General features: G+C 42.9%; 1 protein-coding gene and 1 long non-coding RNA gene across 8 annotated transcripts in view; one reads left to right on the forward strand and one right to left on the reverse strand.

Moving 5' to 3' along the window:
• Window positions 1–21,808, reverse strand: part of DNAJC5 (DnaJ heat shock protein family (Hsp40) member C5) — a 51,077-nt gene that overhangs the window by 17,472 nt on the left and 11,797 nt on the right. The window contains exon 2 of one of the 5 annotated variants that reach the window (XM_083619234.1): window positions 11,091–11,181. The gene's annotated coding sequence lies outside the window, so the exon portion shown is untranslated. The other 4 variants (XM_083619235.1, XM_083619237.1, XM_083619236.1 and 1 more) reach the window with 4 other exon arrangements.
• LOC310764844 lies at window positions 6,404–18,202 on the forward strand. Of its 3 annotated transcripts, XR_014549267.1 has the most exons (4): window positions 6,470–6,619; window positions 11,001–11,198; window positions 16,746–17,194; window positions 17,706–18,202. It is a non-coding gene; the product is annotated as an uncharacterized lncRNA (long non-coding RNA). The 3 variants fall into 3 exon arrangements; XR_014549265.1 differs by lacking the exon at window positions 17,706–18,202 and having other exon boundaries at window positions 6,404–6,619; window positions 16,746–17,696; XR_014549266.1 differs by lacking the exons at window positions 16,746–17,194; window positions 17,706–18,202 and adding an exon at window positions 12,405–12,678 and having other exon boundaries at window positions 6,417–6,619.

Here is a 21,808-nt window from a genome sequence, read left to right on the forward strand (position 1 = left end):
TGATGCCCCAAACCTTCCTGACGCAGTGCATGTGGAAGGTGCTGAGGCATTGCTCCTGGCAGGTGTAAGCTGCCTACGTCTCACTACCATAAAATAGCATGCTCAACAAGCATGCTGGTAGACCTTCATCTTGGTATTGGTCGTTAGCATCACATACTCCCATACCCTTCTGGAGAGGTGAGCCACTGCCATAGCTGACTTGCCAATAGGCTTGCCTAGCTCAGCGTTGATGAGAGAGGTTGCTGGTTACGGTGGAGCCCAGGTGGAAAAAATCGTTTACCGGCTCCCAGTGGAGTGTGGAAGGCTGCAAAAGACCATGGCCTGCATCTCAAACACTGAACAGCAGGGAGACCATCCACAAAGCATCACTTGAAAGTGGAGCATCTGGACAGGTTCATATAAAAGAAGGCAGTCTTTACGGTATCATGGACTCAGGCTGCTTAGGGCCTTAAAGGTTAAAGTAAGAGCTTCAGAGTGAGCCCAGAAGTAAATTAGTAGCCAGCCCAGCTGAAAGAGCACCAAAGTGCTGTGATCACTATGAATGTTGTCCTCTTATGATTCCATGAACATTAATGCTTAAAACCAACCAAAGAATCCAGTTAATACCTTGATGACAAGCACAATGTTATCAACATTCACTGGATGTAATTCAGCCTTTGGAGGCATTATAGTAAAAAGGCAAATTGATTTTACACAGGCACTTAAAAAAAATCCTATGCTTGGGTTCGCATTTTCACATCCAAACCCCCTCAAAATCAAGCCCAAGTCCAACACAACAATGCTGCTAACAAAACGAAGAGCTGCCATTCTTCAGCAGCAGACACGTTGGGAAAAGACAGGCTGCTGGCTATTTTTGGATTAGGTCATTTCAGCTAGCCCACACTAGATTAAATAGGCCTTTGGAGGAGGTATTTTTAAAGCACGTGGCTCTCAGCCAGCTTAACTCTCTCTCTCTCTCTGGTGGTACGGGCCTATCTATTCTCAACAAAAGATGCTTATGAAAACAAAGCAAAACTGACCATTATTTGGTTCTCAAGTCTGGCTCTTCCAAAGAACTAGATGCATTGCATACCAGAGGCAAACCATGCTCCCATCCTGGTGGTGGGTAAAGAAATTTAGTGGGGTGTGTGAGTGTGTAAAGGAAATAAGACTTGCAACAGCTAGAATAAAAAAGCAGGCATTTTGCAAATCCCCCCCCCCCCAGCCATGTTAAGATGGGGGAAAGCTATGTGACTCAGTGGGCATAATGATCCCAGCTATAAGGATGGTTTGCATATATGCCTGAAATCCACTTCTGCACTTTCTATAGCAACACAACTGTTCAAATGCAGCAGACCCACTGAAATAGGGGCATCTGGGTTTAATTTATGAGCTCAGAGTGCACCCACTAAAATCAATGGACATGACCATCTTAAGTTCATTGATTTCAAGTACTCTATGACTTTCTTAGATACAAACCAGAACATCCAATACATTCACATTTAATGCTAAATTTCATTTGCACTGCAACAACATTGTGCTCTGAGAGTTCTGAGTGCCTTATATTTAAATTAAGCAGTTGTGCCTTATAATAATTTATAATAATAATTTATTATTTACACCCCGCCCATCTGGCTGGGCTTCCCCAGCCACTCTGGGCGGCTTCCAAAAGAATATTAAAATACTATAATACATCAAACATTAAAAGCTTCCCGAAACAGGGCTGCCTTCAGATGTCTTCTAAAAGCCTGGTAGTTGTTGTTCTCTTTGACATCTGGTGGGAGGGTGTTCCACAGGGAAGGCGCCACTACCGAGAAGGCCCTCTGCCTGGTTCCCTGTAACTTGGCTTCTCGCAGTGAGGGAACCGCCAGAAGGCCCTCGGTGCTGGACCTCAGTGTCCGGGTAGAACGATGGGGGTGGAGACGCTCCTTCAGATATACTGGACCAAGGCTGTTTAGGGCTTTAAAGGTCAGCACCAACACTTTGAATTGTGCTTGGAAACGTACTGGGAGCCAATGTAGGTCTTTCAAGACCGGTGTTATGTGGTCTCTGTGGCCGCTCCCAGTCACCAGTCTAGCTGCCGCATTCTGGATTAGTTGTAGTTTCCGGGTCACCTTCAAAGGTAGCTCCAAGGCCCAAATGCAACACAGGATGAAAACACAGAGCTGCATCAGCATGAAATTCCCTGCATGTTCATCTGAGATTAACTGAAATTCAGAAACCAAATTCTTTCTCTCGCGGGATGGCATTATCAGTCCTCTTTACACTTTTACACTTTCACTGTTGTGTAAGATGGACAAAGTATTTTGCTGGGTGCTTGCAAAAGTAGCTGGGACTGAATTTGGCATCTTAAGGATATCAATATTAAGATTTTTAAAATGAAGTTTCTGGCTCTTATGCCAGTAAAGAGAACATGAGAATATGTGGGCAATACCTGAGAAACTTTTACTACTAAACAATTTATTAGCACTAAGAATATCCTTTGTATTGAACAGAACATGGCACAATGGGTCAATACATCTGGCTGTTAACTAGAAGGTTGGTGGTCTGAACCCACCGCAGGGACTGCTGTGGACAAGATCCTGCATTCCAACTCTGCAATTCTATTATTCTAAGCACTGAGCACCCACAAGGATTTTTGAGAGTTATAGAAGAGTCCTGTCCCTTCCTTGTTTCTCAACTGGTAGACTTTGTTTCCATTAACAAACAGTCCTAGTTTCTGGATAAAATCTTTGCCCTTGCAGTTGTTTTCTATAGGACAGTGGTGGCCAAACTTGGCCTTCCAGCTGTTTTGGGACTACAACTCCCATCATCCCTGGCCAGTGGTCCTGTTAGCTAGGGATGATGGGAGTTGTAGTCCAAAAACAGCTGGAGGGCCAAGTTTGGCCACCACTGCTACAGGATATTAATATCAGCAGTCACACCACAGTATATTTTCAACTTGTCATAACATGATGCTAATCTGACAAAACCTAACTACCTACTTTAGTCAATCTGATAGAGATACTTTAGAATCTAGACTCCTCCAGTTTGGGACAGCGGTTAAATAGGAAGGTCCAACAACATGGGCTTACACCAGCATTGCTCAGAGGATTTCTCAATGCATGAAAGCTATCTTATTCCATTAGCAAATGTAACCTGGAGAAGCAACACGTATCTCAACACAGCAGCTCTCATGATTCTGCAGATAGTGGACAGATTGGCATATAACACCATGGCTTGTTTGATTATCTAAACCCAGCCTCACCAGTTTTCTTCTGCAAATCTCTGCCTTGCTACAAACAATAAACTTCCAGAACCTCAAATCTACAAACAAACATGTAGTTTTAGCCTCATTCTGCTTTGAACATTCTTGCATTCAAAAAAAAAGTTAGGTGCAAGAATGGAAGCAAAATTAATTTAAATGTGAGATGACAAAAGATTTTCCATATACAGTGGTACCTCTGGTTGCGAACGGGATCCGTTCCGGAGCCCCGTTTGCAACATGAGCAGAATGTGACCTGCGTCTGCGCGGGTCACGATTCGCCACTTCTGCGCATGTGCGTGATGTCATTTTGAGCATCTGCACATGCGCGAGCGGCGAAACCCAGAAGTAACCCTTTCCAGTACAGTGGTACCTCGGGTTAAGTACTTAATTCGTTCCGGAGGGCCGTTCTTAACCTGAAACTGTTCTTAACCTGAAGCACCACTTTAGCTAATGGGGCCTCCCACTGCCCCCGTGCGATTTCTATTCTCATCCTGAAGCGAAGTTCTTAACCCGAGGCACTATTTCTAGGTTAGCTGAGTCTGTAACCCGAAGCGTATGTAACCTGAAGCGTATGTAACCCGAGGTACCACAGTACTTCTGGTCGCTGCAGGACGCAACCTGAAAAGATTTATCCTGAAGCAAACGTAACAAGAGGTATGACTGTAATGGCAAACTTAGAAGTTTGCTTTTCACAGGTACAGTGGTGCCTCGCAAGACAAAATTAATTCGTTCCGCGAGTTTTTTCGTCTTGCGGTTTTTTCGTCTTGCGAAGCACGGTTTCGGAAAAGTTGTGGAAAAGCTTCAAAAATCACCAAAGTCTTCAAAAACCTCAAAAAAGGCTACCACACCGCGTGCTATGAGTTGCTCCTCGAAGTCAAGTCGCAACTGTATTAACGGTGTTAAGAAAAAGGAAACAAACTTGCAAGACGTTTCCGTCTTGCGAAGCAAGCCCATAGGGAAATCCGTCTTGCGAAGCAACTCAAAAAACCAAAAACCCTGTCGTCTTGCGAGTTTTCCGTCTTGCAAGGCATTCGTCTTGCGAGGTACCACTGTAATGGATTATCTAATGTATACAGATTTTATATTCTGGAGAACCACATCACTATCTTTTCCACAGATTCAGCTCTTTTGGGGAGCCCTATTTCATGGGTCCCATTTATGTTCTGTACCTTTAAAGAGCATGCCTTGCTACACACTCACCAGCCATCTGTTATGCATTCGAGGCAGGGAGGGTTCCCTTGAAGTGGTTTCTCTCCAAAGGCTACGAAGAAAGGTAATCTCCTGGATTAAAACAGCATCACTCTTAACCGTCTACATACCAAGCACTAAGGGTTTATAGTTAGTACTATTGCAGTGGGGTGAGGGGAACAGACATGCACATATGCTAAACCCCATCATGCTCCACATTTCTTCATTACTTTCATTGTTTTCATGTATCTTAACCAATGTTTAAGTGTATCATGTCAGACTTAATTTAGATTAACAAATGTCTCTGCTCATTGAGTCACTACAGTGACTCAGAGTCCCTCCTTTATCAGTGAACATCTGCGCCTTCATTTTAATACCCAGCCTCATGGTGGAATCACACTGCACAATGCTAGCTAATTTGGTCGCTGGGGGAGGAAAGAAAAAAAAGTACAAAGCTGTCAGTCTTGTTTTCATGCGGCCCCCTCAAGAAAATAAGAAGGGGGGGGCTATTCAAAGTGACACCTTCAAAATCTCTGATATATATTAGTATCTGTGAGATAGAACATCAGCACCAACATAGAACTCTGTAAGGAAACTGCAAATATGCTTTGTCATTTACAATAGCGCTCCTTTTACAGCTGATTTTAAGAGTATTTCCCATGTCTAACTAAACAAATTGAAGCGGCTTAACAAGAGTGACTGATCCCAAGTTGCTTAACTCTGCCTTGGCAATGAAAACACATCTCTGAAGCCAGCAAGCTGACATACTTCATTAGTCTTCTAAAGTGCTAAGGCAAAAGAACGCCAGATTGTGAACATTCTAATGATCAGGCCTCTATGTGCAGCTTGTACAGCACATGAGGAGCCTGATAAACTTCTTCCTCTGAATTCGCAAAGCCAATTGACCAGGCCCACCTCTAGAACACCTACACGCTGACATGAAATTAGGCAATGGATTGAAATCTTCAGCCACTGGGATCTTCAATATAGAGCCAATGTAGTATAGTGTTAGAATGTTGGGCTAGGACCCGGGAGACCAGGGTTCAAATCCCCGCTCAGCCACAATGCTCACTGGGTGACTTTGGGCCAGTAACTGGGGAGGGGGACAGCCATGTACACCCCCCTGAGCTCCTTAGAGAAAAATGTGGGCTATAAATGCAGTAAATAACCATTATTTAATATGTCAAATGCATCAATTCTTGGGCTATGGTCCAATTTCAAAGCTGTCCAGTAACGTCTCCCTACCCTTTTGCACAAACGTGTGGCCTGAGACTAGTGACCTCCTTAGCTTTATGGACAGGTGCATATGTGGCACAAAGCCCCCCAAGCTGATGTTATTTCAGTGCATCGTGTACCAGGCTTGCCCACGTAGTATGACCAAATCCTACAAAACTGATAGTGTGGTGCATCAGCTGAATTCCATCTAGGAACATCAGTTTGCAAATCAGTTCCAATTATTTATTTATTTGGTCCACTGGCAGCAGTTTTATCGCCTGTATGTTGCTTTTATATTGCTTTTATGCTATGCACTTTCTCTTTTCTGTACACCACTTTGGTATTTTCTAGTAGCACATGGCTTCAAAATCTTGCAAATACAATAAATCTTTTGAGACTTTCTTTTCAACATGGCCTTATAGGACTTGGCATTTTGCATGTTGCCAACTCTCACCCTCCTGCAACATCAAAATATCTACCACCCACCTGCCCAAGTCCCTTGTCTTCCAACAGTAGCCAGCACTAGATCTGCAGAGACACACAAGCCCATTCCACAATGCATTTTCGGTTCCTGCTTGAGGCTTTGTTCACAAGAGATGCACACTCATTTGATGATAAGAATACAAACCTACGTGAAATCAATGAACTTCAATTCAATGACCATCCTCAACATTGCCAACTGCTAAGAAGCCTGTTGGGTGAAACACTTCCTTTCTTATGAAGCTGAATGACCTGTCAACTACTTAATGGGAGCTCTGATATCACAATGAATTGGTTGACATCACAAAATGGAACAAGCAACAGAAGAGCCAAAGAAATTTTGAAGGAGCAATGAACATCGGTGGCTGCAAAGGAGAGGCAGCACAACTGAAGCTCAGAAGTGATGAAGCCCCAGCAAGATTATAGGGCTGAAGGCTATGACACGGACCATGTGGAAAGGAACCACAGAAACAAAAGGCAAAGACTGGCTGGAGATGACAGTGCCAAAAGGTTAGTACCCCAAGCCCAGAACGAGTGTGTGACAACTAAAATGGAGAAGTACCCACAACTGACGTTTGTCTGTGATGGGGGAGAGAGTGAAAAGGACAGGTGTAGAGTGAGCAGGATAGCTAGCAATGGAAGGGGAAGTAGCTAAAGACCAAAGATATGGGAACTGGCCAGGGAAGAGTAGTTGACTAATGATTGGTGTGGGGAGAGAGAAAAGAAGCAAGAAGGAAGATGGTAAATCAACTGTGGGGCTCATATGGCATAGGGAGGAGGTCAGATACAAGGAGGACCAGTGCTTTTTTTCTGGGGGGATACAGGGGTAAGCATATCCCTAAACCTATTGTGAATCTAAGTTTGGCCTCTTTGAGGGGCAGCATTTCAATATGAGTAGGAAAATGAGAGTAACCCTAAACATTTTCTTTAGAAAAGAAGCACTGGGAAAGACTATTATGAAGAGAATGAAATGGGTAGTTGGGAAAGGGCTACCTTGGGTGGAAGCCATGGCTCAGTGGCCCAGCACATGACTGGCATGCATAAAAGACGTAGGCTGAGTCCCCAGCATTTTCGACTAAGCAACAAAACAGATCTCTCTGCCTAAGGCCTTGAGAGCTTGCTATCAGTAATTTATTTATTTTATTTGATGTATTAAATTTCTATACCACCCTTCATCCGAGGATTACAGGGTGGTTTACAATATGGAAGCACATAAAATAGTAGCGAATAAAAACAACAGCCCACCCCCACAGCAGATTGTACTGGATTAGATCAATTGGGAGAAATGAATCGGAGTAAGGCAGAATCATGTGTTCCTACAAAAAGAGGAGCGACCAAAATGCAATAGATGGAAACAAGCAATGGGAACAGGTGGTTGGCAGTTGGAGATTAATAATGATGGGAAGACGGCCTGCATGAGAGCTATGGGCATGGCAAGCTCTGTCCTATGTCCCTGAGGTGCTTCAAGTGCCTCGACAGCTCAGCAGCAGCCTCAGCCTTCCCTTGTACCATTCTCCTCCCGACCACCAAAGCTGGAGAAGAGGATAATCCTCACCCTCCATCTCCAAGGTTGGAATGAAGGCTGGGGTTCATTACACTCATCTGAGTATGATGGAACATTTGCCACAGCAAGCAGAACTGCTGGCCTATACATGCAGGAAAGGTTGTGAGACTGAAGGGGATTCCGTTCTCGCCTCTCAAAGTAATAGCTTTGTTAATTTCTGCTGGTATAGCATATTCTTATAAAATGCCAACGCCTTTTAAAATGCTAGCATCCCTTGTGGCTCGTTTTGTAGCTACACACATAAATAGCAGCACACTAATCTCTGGTATACAGAATTATGCTGCATGAAGTGCTCCCTGTAAGTGCACAGGTGGCTACGAATAAGAAGCCAGCAAAGAAAAGTACATGGCTCAACCATCCAGGAATTATTCCGAGGGGGAAAACGGCTCTCAGCCCCAAATCAACCATGTCAGAAGGTATGCCCGATTCTTTAAAGAAGCATTACAGAGGGATCACCAAGGGCACACTGGTATGGCATACTTCCAGTTTAGCACAACAGTGCTGCATCAATTCCTTTAAAAAAGAGCGCAGGAAAAACCCATGCCAACTTTGTTCATTGAGCTGTACAGGCTGAAATAGTCTACAGACGTCCCAGATGCCCTCATTCAAGATAACAGGTAAAAGGCCAGTGTAGTTTCGAAGTCAATCGTGTGGATTGCATGGGACAGATGTGCATTAGACCTCCCTGAAATCATTTCTGCAGACATAGCTAAAAGATAACTAATAGACAAAGCTAATAGATACATTAGCTAAAAGATAGCTAATAGACATAGCTAAAAGATAGCATATACTGATCCACGGCTGGTGGGGGCTTGAGTTAAGAGAGAAAAAGAGCCCATAGTTCAAGCAATGAGGAAACCCAAGCATCTAAAGGACTATGTTAATCAATGGTAAACTAGGAGGGACCTTGAATTTATTAGACTGTTATTTCAATGTCTATTAGTTAATTGTGCATGTCACTTTCTATTGCTCTATCACTCTTGAGAACTTAGATGCCAATGCAGCATACCACCTTCCACCCTTCAAAACTAGCTTTGCACTCCATTACAGATTTCTCAAACTGCATGCATGACAACTACCATATTTTTCACTCCATAAGACACTTTTTTCTCCTAAAAAGTAAGGGGAAATGTCTGTGTGTCTTATGAAGAGAACGCTGCACGGAGGAGCTATGGCTCCTGTCCGTCCCTCCTCCGCAGCTCACTTTAAATCAGCAAAGCAGAACAGGAGCCGCTTACACGGGTGTAAAGCAAGCACAGCAGGACCTGTGTAATCCCTCTGCCCCCGCACTCAGCCACCCCATTGGGATGGGTGTGCACGTGCCACCCCCTTGGGACGATGCTCGCGTGGGCAACGTACCATGTCCCCACAGGCGACGTGCCGCCACGCAAGACCCTCCCTCCGCCACTGGTCTCGCCGGGACAGTAGTGCCTTCCTTTGCAGAAGTGTGAAATTTGAAGGGCGGCTGTGGTTTGGTCCTTGTGTTGTGTACAAAGGTGTGAATTAGGTAGGTTTAACTTTAAATGGAAATTGAATCAGATTTCTCCCTCATTCCTCCCTCATATGAAAGCCCCCAGAGCTCTCTGCAAGGAACAAAAAGAAAGTCCCACTTCTTTTGGCTTTATTAAAATAATTTTGTAGGGCCATGCCATACAGTCCTTAGATCTAAGGGATTCAATGTGGGAAGCTCATATATTTCCACTGCCTGCCCCCCTTACTAGGGGATAAAGTCTCTCTTCATTTGTTAATGACAGTGATGATGGTTCTTAATGCCACTGTTGACTGTTGTTCATTTTACATGGTTGAAATATTATTCTGATATACCGGTAGTTTATTAAATAGTTTAGTACAACATTTGATTCAGAATACCGTATATTTTTTTCTTGTTTTCCTCCTCTTAAAATTAGGTGCATCATATTGTCAGGTGCGTCTTATGGAGCGAAAAATATGGTAGTTGTGAAAACAAGGGATGAGTCTTGAACACCAGCACCTGTTAAATCCTGTGCATTCAAACGTTATTGTTCCAAAACTCAGGTCACATTAGATGTCAGAACTCCTTAGTCTTATTTAGTTACGGAAGTTTTTAATGACTGGTGTTTATAATGTATTTTTAATCTTTTGTTGGAAGCTGCCCAGAATGGCTGGGGAAACCCAGCCAGACAAGCGGGGTATAAATAATAAATTATCATCATCATCATTATCATTCAATTTAAAACCTAGTGATCTTAAATTCTCGAGAATAATCTTTTGTAGAATATTCTCAGGAATATTATCAATTAATGAGAATATTGTACCATTGAATGGCACTGCAAAAACCAGTTACTGTCACTAAATAAAAATATAGAAACGTCAACTGTTTAAATCAAGGCCACCTCACATGCTGCTACACATAATTGTATAGGCCTAGGTACTTTAAATGTACAAAGCATTAAAGCTACTTTCTGTAAAAAAAATCATACTGTATGGCCAAGGGTATGGAATTGCTAAGAATAAGGTCATACCAAAATGGGGAGGGGGGAGGCTATTACATATATAGTTGAAATACATACGAATTCAAATGTTCATCAAATTATGTAGCTCACATTCCAGAACTAGCAATGGTGAATGACACAATGCCCAGTAATATAACTGGATCAAAAAAAATCATTATTCATTACTTACACTGGCAATATCACAGCTTGACTTATTATTTACTAGATTTTTTAAATGTGGGTTGTAAAACTGGTTCTTACATTAGAATTTACAGTTTGTGGAGAATATTGTCTGGAGAATTTTCTAGCAAAGAATATTCTCGAGAATATTCTCATTCTTGAGAATATTCTCCGGAGAATATTCTCACCTCACATCACTATTAAAACCTAACGTTGCAATGCACATTTTGTTATTGTAATATACTCTTTTACTGCACCTTTGAGGAATAAGAGCTCTCTGGCAATGCAACTCAGTCTCTAATGTAAAACTGCAGTTGCCCACCCTGAACTTTTGAAACAGGGATGGCTACAGGAATGAAATTAAAAGGGTTGTTTCAGTCAACTATTTAATCAATAAAATGACTCAATAATATGACAGATTACTAACTATTGCTTTTCCCAACCTGTAGTGCCAGTGCGGGATCAAACATACAGTCTACCAGCTTAATGTTAATTAAGAATAAAAGTTAAAATCTGGCAACTTTCAAGCACAGCTCAACTCGTGTACAACATCTTTATAAGGCTAATCCGAGATACAGTCCTTGCAACTAGTGCTAACTAGAAAGAATTCTCATCCTCCACTTCTACCAACTCCCACAAAGCAATGATGGAATCTCTCTACCTGCTGCATTTGAAGGGAACCAAACTGCTTTCTGCTCCTGCCACATCATCTGCCAGAGAGCTGAGATTTTCAAACTCTTAACAGAGGTTAAGAGGCTTCACTTGCCTTAACAAATCCGTCCTTATGAAACAGCCGAGCTAGATCCTAGATGTGGGATCCTAAAAATTCAGCCTTCAGGTTCCAGAACAGGATTCTCCTAAGGACAAAGCACAGGTAAACAACAATATATCAGATTGCTAATAATACACTGTGTGTTGGGAGAACAGAGATGGGGCAGAGAATATTTAACAATGTCAAATATTTATAATCACACTAATCTAATTCTTTCTTGCTTAATAATAACTGATTTAAATGATCCAGAAGACAGTTTTATGACTTTACTCATTGACAGAAAAATACGATCTCCAAGAACTGCAGTTTGCATAGCTAATGCATGCAAATTTCTACAGGCAACTAGGAATGATGGGTGACTTGGACTTCCCATTGATGTGAAGCCTCTTACAGCACTAGACTCTGATATGGTCAGTGATAATGTTCAGCAGCTGCTAATTTGTGCAACTGATTAGAACAAGCAGAATCAGATGAGCGAAATGACTGCAACCTTTCAGCAAAATCCCACATGAAAGATTTTAAAGCATGAACTAAAAGGGTTTGGCAAGAACCTTTGGCCTTTGCCACATGAGATACTCTTACAAGTAACCCTAAAGAAAAAGGCATTTCAAGTGATACAAACAAGTATACCCCATTGTTCTGGTGGTTGGCATCTGTCTGTCTCGGTAGACAGCAGAGGGGTGCACCTTTGAGGGTGAAGTCAAACTGCTAAAAGGTCGCAGCGCCTGCTGTGGCTGTAGAGACCAATATGGGAGAGACATGTTTTGTTGCAGCTGGGGCAGTTGAAGGTGCCCGGTTGTGCTGCTGCAGATCCACCATGGTGTTTCATTGTTCTGGTTACAATTAGATTAAATGGCTGGTTGACAAATTACATCAAAAGGTAATAAACCATGAGGTTTTGTGGTGAAATCTGTAATGTGCAATGAGGTTCCATGCATTAGTTTCACTGTAGAAAACAATGCTGTGGGTTGTCAGAGCCACAGACAGCTCTCTCTCTCTCTCTGTTTTCATGGTTGAGAATGCATGGTGATGTAATTAATTAGCCATCCAGCTAAAATTAAAAAGGAATAAAACTAGATTATTATTTTTAATGGCAGCTGATGGGTGTAAAGGACAATAAATGTTAGTAGCGAGATAAGAAGGAAACTCAAGACTGTCATTTAGGTTACAGCTTACATGTATTTATGTAAAATCATGACTGTGCCCATTGACATCTTGAAACTGGTAAACTAATGAACACCTTAGTGAGATAAAAGGCTATTTATTCCTATTCAGATCACAGGTGATTAAACTGAAATTCATTATCAGTTGTATTTCAGGAGTTTCACACTGGAGTCTCCCTTTGAAGTATCTGTGCTCAAGAATAGCCACCTTAAGGTCGGTAACAGTGTTCCTGGGAGGTTGTAATAGTCTCCTACTGGTTTCTATTGCCCTTTTTATGTCAGTTTTTTGTCTATTTACCATCAATGCACATGTCAGGAAGGAAGGAGCACATAGCCTCCCTGCTAGGATGGAACGGTCTCAGATCCCAGCCTACTGACAGAGGTTTGGATTAAAATAAAGCTCTGTGTTTACTGAATAATCTTTTTGTTGTTTCAAATACTCTGACTATATTTTCATAAACTGCATTTTATACAGTGAAGAGATTGGTCCCTCCCCTCCACACACATCCAAATGAGAGGAGAAAAATCACAATTCAGCGTTAATGCTTTGAAATCTACTTTTCTTCAGTTCCTCCATTTGCACAGAATTTCTGACTGCACTAAAACTGCAGGTTCTACAATCACATTTTTTTCTTTAAACTCATATTACTTGCCTTGAAATTAATAAAATATCTTCATATGCTAGAGGGGCAGCAGGTATACAGAAAAAATTATTGTCATCCTAGGTTGCTAACAGCAACACTTGGCCTTTAAAAAACTGATTGATTTGTTGTTAGCTATGCCTGATGCTATTAACAGATGGAGGGGAAACTAAATTCTACTCACAAGTAGATGCACTAAAGTTAGTGGTTCCAAGATATCCACTTATTTCAATGGATCTACTCAAAGTATGACTAACAATGGATACAACCCAGTGACAATATTAAATATTGTTGCTATAATAAATTTTGAAACAGGAAAGTATTTTATCATATTTTTTACCCAGCATCTCCTCCCATAGGAGCCCAGAGTGGTACAAAATTAGATAAAAACAATCTAATTAAAATACTGTTAAGAAGCATTTTTATGTGGGTATCAGTAAAAGAGTTTATATATGCAGTACAAAAAACAATGAATAATAGGTCATCAGCCCAAATCATCCTTGCCGAAGGTCCAGGCAAACAGGTACATTTTAAACTGTCAATGAAATTACACCACCATAGGAGACAAACACAATTCTACAGGGGGAGAGGTCCAAAGTCAGGGTGTTCTCTGGGGCAGTGACTCAATAGGCCATGCCCAATGGTGGGGCTATGAATAAGGCCTCCATCACAGATCTTAAGGCACAAGTCAGCAAGTATTGGAAAAGATGTTTCTATAAGTACTAAGGCCCTAAGTTGTCCAGGGCTTTTAATACTAAGGCTAACACCTTGAACAGGAACCAATAGCTCAGAGGCAACCAGTACCATGCTTTCAGGATTGGCATTATGTGATCCTACTTTGTTGCCCCGTTTATTGGCCCTAATGAAGCCAGTCACTGCCCCCAGACACCAGCTTAGGACCTGAATAGTCTCTCCTGTAAAGGTAAAGGTAAAGGGACCCCTGACCATTAGGTCCGGTCGTGACCAACTCTGGGGTTGCGGCGCTCATCTCACTTTATTGGCCGAGGGAGCCGGTGTACAGCTTCCAGGTCATGTGGCCAGAATGACTAAGCCGCTTCTAGCGAACCAGAGCAGCGCACAGAAATGCCGTTTTACCTTCCCGCCGGAGCGATACCTATTTATCTACTTGCACTTTGACGTGCTTCCGAACTGCTAGGTTGGCAGGAGCAGGGTCCAAGCAACGGGAGCTCACCCTGTCGCGGGGATTCGAACCGCCGACCTTCTGATCGGCAAGTCCTAGGCTCTGTGGTTTAACCCACAGCGCAGCAGCATACCAGTATTCCAGTTAGTAATGCAGTCCTTCCTGTTTCAACGACCCAAACTTCTTGTATAGCAGAAATATTGGACATTTCTACAGCCAAGTTCAGCATGCCAGGTTTTAAATTATGGACATGTTCATCAGCATCAGAAGCAAACTGCTAGCATCATCAGGCTGGCCGACCTCTTTCAGAATAGATCCCAAGTGAGAAATGTTTGCCTCAAAACTATTTTTCAGCAGACCTTGGAGCTTTGTATCAGGCCTAAACCACCCTGCCTTCACCCAGAGGAAATAATACTGTTGAATCATATCAGGTACTGTCAAATCATAACTTGGAGAGAGACACAACACAAAAAGATTTGTTTGGTTGATTCAAATCATCCTTACTGCTTTCTGGGTGCTCTGTTGCTGAGCTCTTTTGAGAAATCCACATGGGAAGAGGCAATAGCCAGGTCTTCACATCATAGTAAGTGTGAGAGTGTGTCTTATCATGACCATATAAACATGCTGGCTCCCCACAAAGAGTCTGCAGTCGCTTTGCTCCCCCCAGAATTTTTAGTTCAGCACAGAATAGTAACTCAACCAAGATTTAGCTTACAGCGTTATGCAAACCCAGGATTGCGGTTAAAGTGTCTCCTCCTCAACCTTGGCTACAAATCATGGTTTAGGAGGAAATACTTTAAAGGCAATCCTGGGTTCAGGTGACACAGTATGCCTAGCCTTGGATTATTTGCCAGTCCAACCTATAAAGTCCAGAGATGAGCAAAATGGCTGTTGCCTTCTTCACATGAAACAGCGTATATATACACTAAGCTATAGTACATCTTAGCATGATATATGAACATGACCAATCTGTGTGTTTAGTGGGTCTCTTGGCCTAGAAACACACTATGAGAAGCTGAGGATCCAGAGTTGTTTAAAGTCATTTTTATTAGGTGAAAGGTTATGTTTTCATCACCTAATTGGAGCCATCTAGTACATACACATGCACACAATTTTTCAGCTTAATTATGGCCCCCAACTAGCTCACACTAAGAAATATTTTTAACCATCATCATTAACCTTGTTTCACAGGTTACACAGACGCTTGTGACAAGTTTAACTACCGCTGCCCAAATGTTGTTGCTCTAATAAGCTTAGTGGATTAAAATTTAGCCATTTAAGTCTAATTGACCAACTTCTTATAAAGGCCTGTGACCTTGTACTCCATGTACATATGACACACTGATATTGAGTACAAGTAGACATAAGAGGGGCATCACAGAGTCATGCTTTGGGGGCGGAATGATTTAAACCACATCATGGGGTGGTTTGGGACTCCTCCAAGTGCACTTTGCCCCTGAAACAGCTATTGCCTCTCCTGTCAGAAGTGAACTCACCCCCACCCTGAAAATACTGGTAAAAAACATTGAGGGAGCGAACAATGCAGGGTGGAGAGTTTAGTTACCTCTCATGCTGTCCATGAAAAGCTCCCTCCTTATGCACACACTGAAGGGATTCAGTAGTAACCCAAACACCCTTCACGCCCCCCCCCCCCGGGAGAAAAGCAGTTACCATAGCAAGTAGCATTCAAACTCTTATATGACACTACAAAAATTAAGATGTTAAAGAAATTAAAGATTTGGGTAGGTAGCCGTGTTGGTCTGATGCAGTAGAAATATATATAAAAAATAAATAAATTGTCCAGTAGCACCTTAGAGACCGACTAAGTTTGTTCTTGGTATGAGCTTTCGTGTGCATGCACACTTCTTCAGATAATTTAAAGAAATTAAATTCTTTAGAAAGTCCCAAAGCCTTCCATTTCACAGACTCAATTACGGAATTGGTTAAATGAAAGAACCAATTAAGTCTTTCTTTTGGGGAAAGTTATTAAAAGAAAAACACAAGTCATCTAGAAGAGAGCGTTTTAATCTGGGCTGCCTGTTGACTTATTTCTAAAATAAGTTTTTAAAAAAACTATATTAGGATTCTAATATAAAAAGCAAGCAGAAACGGAACTAAAGGAAACGAACATCAGTTGCCTCCCAGCAATGACAGGCATTAATATCATACAGGTGGCTTTGAGTGGATGCTGGTTGTTTTTAACATAGCAAAACTGTGCAAGAGTTAACGCAGCATATTATCACCTCAAACAGTGTAGCTAAATATCCCAAAAAAGCCGGGACCTAATTAGATATGTAACCAGCCCAGCTTATGAAAAAACAGTGCCAAGGTAATATAGATGGTTCATATCCTTCCGAAGGAAAGTATCCTGTCAGGAGAAAAAGAAATAAAGTACTTCTATATACTGAGAAAGAAAAAGTCAGCAGAAACCCACTTGGAGTAGCCTAAAGATGGAAGGTAAGAAACAACTATAGCTACAAAGACACGAAGAACTGTTGTTATTTGACCTAAATATGAATTATATATAAAATCTAAAGCTGAAACCTCCACTACAATAGGAACATGTCAAAATACATTAGCAATATACTGTTTATTCTATCAGCTAAACAGCAGATACACGCCTGCTGCTCGAGAGCCGTTTGACTGACGTGATCCTGAAACCCTCCTGCTCGCATAAAAAGCCTAATGCTTTATTCTGCCCTAGAATCACCAGATTATGAATGTGAAACGAGAGCGCTAAGAGCAGAGCTCAGAAGCTGTGACATCAGCAGCACCAGCAGAGTCAGAGTGACTTCATGAGACTGCGCACCACGGGCAGCAGCGAGAGGCCTGGCAGGGTGTCAAGTGCGCAAGAGGATGCGCCTCCAGTGTGGGTAAGCTACACTAATACCGGAGCAGTCTTTCCAAATGTAGTAGCAAAGGAAACATCCAGCCAGGACCGATGCAAAGCAATTTATACTGTAGGTGATGGTTTTTCCTTTTCAAAGGTGTGATTAACAGGAGAACTGGCTGTGCAAAATCTCCTCACAATGAGCTGCAAACAAGGAAGCAGACTTCTGCTTCTACGATGGAACTTCACCCTCCTCTGTGCTCCCCGTTCCCATGCACCCTCGAAAATCTGTTCCAATGGGTTTTGGGACCCTTCCGGTGAAGGTAAGAATAAGCTCCAGCAACTAAAATGGCAGTCAACATTTTCATTTTTGGAAAACTTAGAAGTTTCCCCACCCCCCTTTTTCCTCTAACTAACTAGGACACCTTCAAAATCCTGGAATCTCAGGCACACGTAGGGCCAATGATTTATATGCATACATTATAGATGCATCAGACAAGAGTGAAAGAAAAACACACTCCCTCCTTAAGTTTGGTTTGCTGGTTTTTTGAGAAAGGAGGCTGTTTACAAAGGGCAAGGATGCTAGGTGGAAGTGTGAATCATACTATTTAATGTGCAATGTTTCCTTATAGCAAAAGACCAAGGGAGAGATTTCAGAACAGCAACCATGTTAGCACATGTTGCTAACAAGTGATTCTGGCATACATTTTAATATGCAATTTTATTATATATTTTAAACTGTTGGTTTTACTTATATATTTTTAGTTTAACTTGCTTTTAGCTTCTGACTTTTATAAGTAACTTTAACATATATTTTATATTTTATGTACCAAGCTCCCATGGATGTAACTCAGGATTCTAGTAAAAAAAAGCAGAGTAGGTCCTGTCAGCCTTAAGCCTATCTGCTTCTGTTCTACAACCAGGAACTTCTCTACTCTACCATAAGGGGATGACTACTTTAAACAGATAAAACCACTAAATAAGATCTGCAAGAACAAAAATATGACGTGACTGATCCCTTGATGGTCCAGCTCTAGGCAAAGGACAGATAAGGACACAGAAGTTCCTGTGGGAGGTTCAAGACAGAAAACAACACATGCTTAATTCATTGAATTCTTCATCACAGGATGTTGGAAAGACCATCAGCATATCCTGACTTTTAAAAAGGATGACACAGAAGTATGGAGCTGTATCAAATACTACTGGTCACACAACCTATAAAAAGGACCCCATGTTTGTAAGAGGGCCAGTCCCAAAATACTCTGGGGTAGATGAAAGTGTTGCTGCTCAAAGGTGAATCTCAACCAGCCAACTTTATTTGGAATGGTGGGAGATTACCGTATTTTTCGCTCCATAGGACGCACCGGCCCATAGGACGCATCAAGTTTTTTGGGGGGGGGGAATAAAGGGAAAAAAATTTATTTCCCCCCCAGGCGCTTGTGGTGCCGGCAGCGGGGAGAAGCGCTCTTCTCCCCGCAGCCCGCCTTCAGACCAGGTTCGGGGACAGCGGGAAGACGCGCTGCGCCTCCCCGTTGTCCCCGGAGCTTGCGGGGCAGGCAGTGGGGAGAAGCGCTCTTCTCCCCGCCGCCCGCCTTGAGATCAGGTCCGGGGACAGCAGGAAGACGCGCTGCGCCTCCCCGCTGTCCCCGGAGCTTGCGAGGCAGGCAGCTGGGAGAAGCGCTCTTCTCCCCGCCACCCGCCTTCAGAACAGGTCCGGGGACAGCGGGGAGACGCGCTGCGCCTCCCAGCTGTCCCTGGAGCTTGCGGGGCAGGCAGCGGGGAGAAGCGCTCTTCTCCCCGCCGCCCGCCTTCAGATCAGGTCCGGGGACAGCGGGGAGACGCGCTGCGCCTCCCCACTGTCCCCGGAGCTTGGGGCTGGCGGCGGGGTCTCCCCTCTCACTCTGCAGGCTTCAGCAAAAGCCTGCATTCGCCCTATAGGACGCACACACATTTCCCCTTCATTTTTGGAGGGGAAAAAGTGCGTCCTATAGAGCGAAAAATACGGTAGTTGCTTAGTGAACAGAGTGCAGGCCTGCAAGGAAGAATGGGTATTCCAATAAGACTATGAATGAGGTTAGGCTGTCAAACTTGATGGCAGCTCCGGAAATAAAGAGTGAGGAGTCACTTAATGCTAAATGGGGACTGAAGGCGGTTGAGAGTAAAGGATTCAAAGACTATGTTTAGAAGACTTCAAACTCTTCGCAGAGTGCAAGAGGGTTTTTTCCTTCTGGTTCCTGGTATTGCCTATGAGAACAATACAATTGAGAATTTCTGACATGTCACTGAGAACAACAAGACCACTGAGTTGAAGGTTTACCCCAGTGCTTATCTTATGGGAGGGTAAGCGTTGGACACCATCTATTTTAGATATTATATTGCTATCAGCTCGTGTGCTAAATAGCTTTCTCCTCAATCAATGGGGCACTGTCCGCACCAAGTGACCTGCCATGGGGCAAACAGCAGCTTGGGGAGGATATATTTTAATTGGTAAAATGACTGGAAGGGGAGGGTTAAACTCACACTCCTCCCGCATCTCCACTGTTTCAATCCGATTTGGAACTTTCCAAAGTGCTATTAACTTTTTTAAAAAACCCAGACAAGCAAACAGCGAGAGATCCTGTTCACAAATCTCTAGTCCTGCCATAAGTCAGAAGGTACCAGTATATTTTGACATGTAAGACAGGATACAAGGAGGTAAAGCCTGGATCATCATTCCAACTGCAAAACAAAGGAAGGTGAATTGAAGTGGCACTGGGTAGAAGGGAAGAAGGGTGTTTAGGCAGGAATGTGTCTAGGCAAAGTACACACAGAGAAAGAGGAGCTCAGTTCCCATCCTGCCAGCTGTTTTAGTTTCTTCTGCACAAGGGAAACCGAATCACACACTACAGTGCAATGCTCATGCATTTTTGTAAGGGTGTGGCATTCAAAAGATTCTAACCTTAGCTGTACTTTTTTGCCACTTCAAGTTTCTTCAAGTTTTACAATGCCAGTAAGAAAAGTGTACATTGTGGTCAAATACTACCAGGCAATGCAAGCTCATAAATGAGATAACGTGTCCTGCACTGCATGTACTGCCAACTGAGATATTCTTTCCTTTCATTTTCTCCCATTCCTTTGGCTTAGAAACAGAGTACAGTGGAACCTCTACTCACAGACGTAATCAGTTCCGTAAGTCGATCCGGCAATCGCTTCTGCGCATGCGCAAATGGCAGAAGCCATTTCTGCACGTGCGTGAATCACGGCAAACCTGGTATTTACTTCCGGGTTTGCCGAGGTCACAACTTGGATTGGGCCCAAGTAGAGGCTAAGTAGAGGTTCTACTGTATTCAGGTTTAGAACGCTCCACCCAAGCTTAACAAAACAAAAAACAAAAAAAAACCAAGGGCTGCAGGGCTGAGGAAATATTTCAGGTTTCTGGACAACCTGGAGATTATTCCAGCCTGGCCCCACACAAACACAAACACCATTAAATACATGGCTGTACTCAGAAAAAGTTAGCAGAGAATTCAGAAATGCCTATTGTCAGGGAACTTCCATCGGAGCTAGAGGCGGAGGCAAGGCTCCAAAGCGATGCTGGAGAAGGGCCCAGCAGGGAGAGAGGCAGCTCATCGGCTGGGGAAGGAAATCAGCGTGACACCAGGGAGAAAGGGGGGCAGATGGGGGAATCGGCGAGAGGGCTCCAGGACTCCTCGCCGGAGACCAGCGGGGAGAGCACAGGTCCTCCGCTGCCCACACCCACCCTGCGCAGAAGACTTCCGCGAAGGGGGAATAGGCGGAGACTTGGCGTCATACAACTTCTATGCTGGAAGAGGTTCAAGAAACGCCCACTGACGGATTCTGCTAGCGACTGAAGCAGCCACGAAGTGAAGGGCTGTCCAGACAGAAAATGTTTAACCAGGCAACCTAGCCAGGAGTGGAGGCAACTTACGCACGAGCAACCCCTACAACCATTACACCTATGTTAGGGATCAAATATATTTCAAATTTCTGTCAAGTAAGATTAACAGTAATAGCCAACTAAGTCTTATTTTTAGTTTCTTTCTCTCTATATGTAAAATAAATAAATATCACCTTAGAAATTTTGAAAGTGGTAGCAACAATATTCCCTTGGGTACTTAACATAATATATTGCTGATTTATGAGCACACTGGTTACAGCATTTTCTAGGGAACACTGAATCTCAGTACAAATGTTACACTTAACCGTGGTACCAATACCCTGGATGTTGCCTTAACCCTGGATGACTCCAAACTTACAATGTATTTTGGAGAGGACCTATAGAGACTCCTATCACACCTAACCAGTATCCATGCTGGCAGGACCTGCTAGAAGCTGAGCATCCAAGAATCTATGGAACGCCACAAGTTCCTGTTAGTTTGCATTTCTTAGTACAGGAGGTATTGATCTGATGTGTAGAAATCTTTCCTATTCTAATTAATTCAAGAAGGTTCTGGAAGCTTTGTGTGTGAAAGAAACAAGCAGAAGGTTCATGATGCTTGGGTTACTCCTTTGGAGAAACTGAGTACAGCTGGCTTAAGCTGGTTCTGTTATCTCTTTCCGTCAAGGTCATGCTGACTATGATAATAAGGCCAGAAGGAGCATGGGTTTCACTTTCTCTTTCGATCTCTTTTCCTTCTGGTGTGGTGTTCTGTACATACTTTGATTAATGTTGAGGTTTAGACATTATAAATTATGGTAAGTTTAAGATAAGTCTGCTGCAGCTGGATTTCTTATGGGACAGTGCCAATCCTGAATGTATTGGATTTGTGACCATTATGCTCATTTGCCTTCAATAGCAGTAAAGTTCTGCTGGATGAAATTAATTGCCTCTGGTCTATTTTTCTGGGAATCCTGCAACATGTTGAAGTTTTTACTCTGCTAACTATACATCGGAGTTCTGCTCTGAATCAATAATGAGTAGAACTCCTTGACAGTTC

The sequence above is a fragment of the Podarcis filfolensis genome, assembly GCF_964270895.1.
Source record: "Podarcis filfolensis genome assembly, chromosome: 6".
Lineage (NCBI taxonomy): Eukaryota > Metazoa > Chordata > Lepidosauria > Squamata > Lacertidae > Podarcis > Podarcis filfolensis.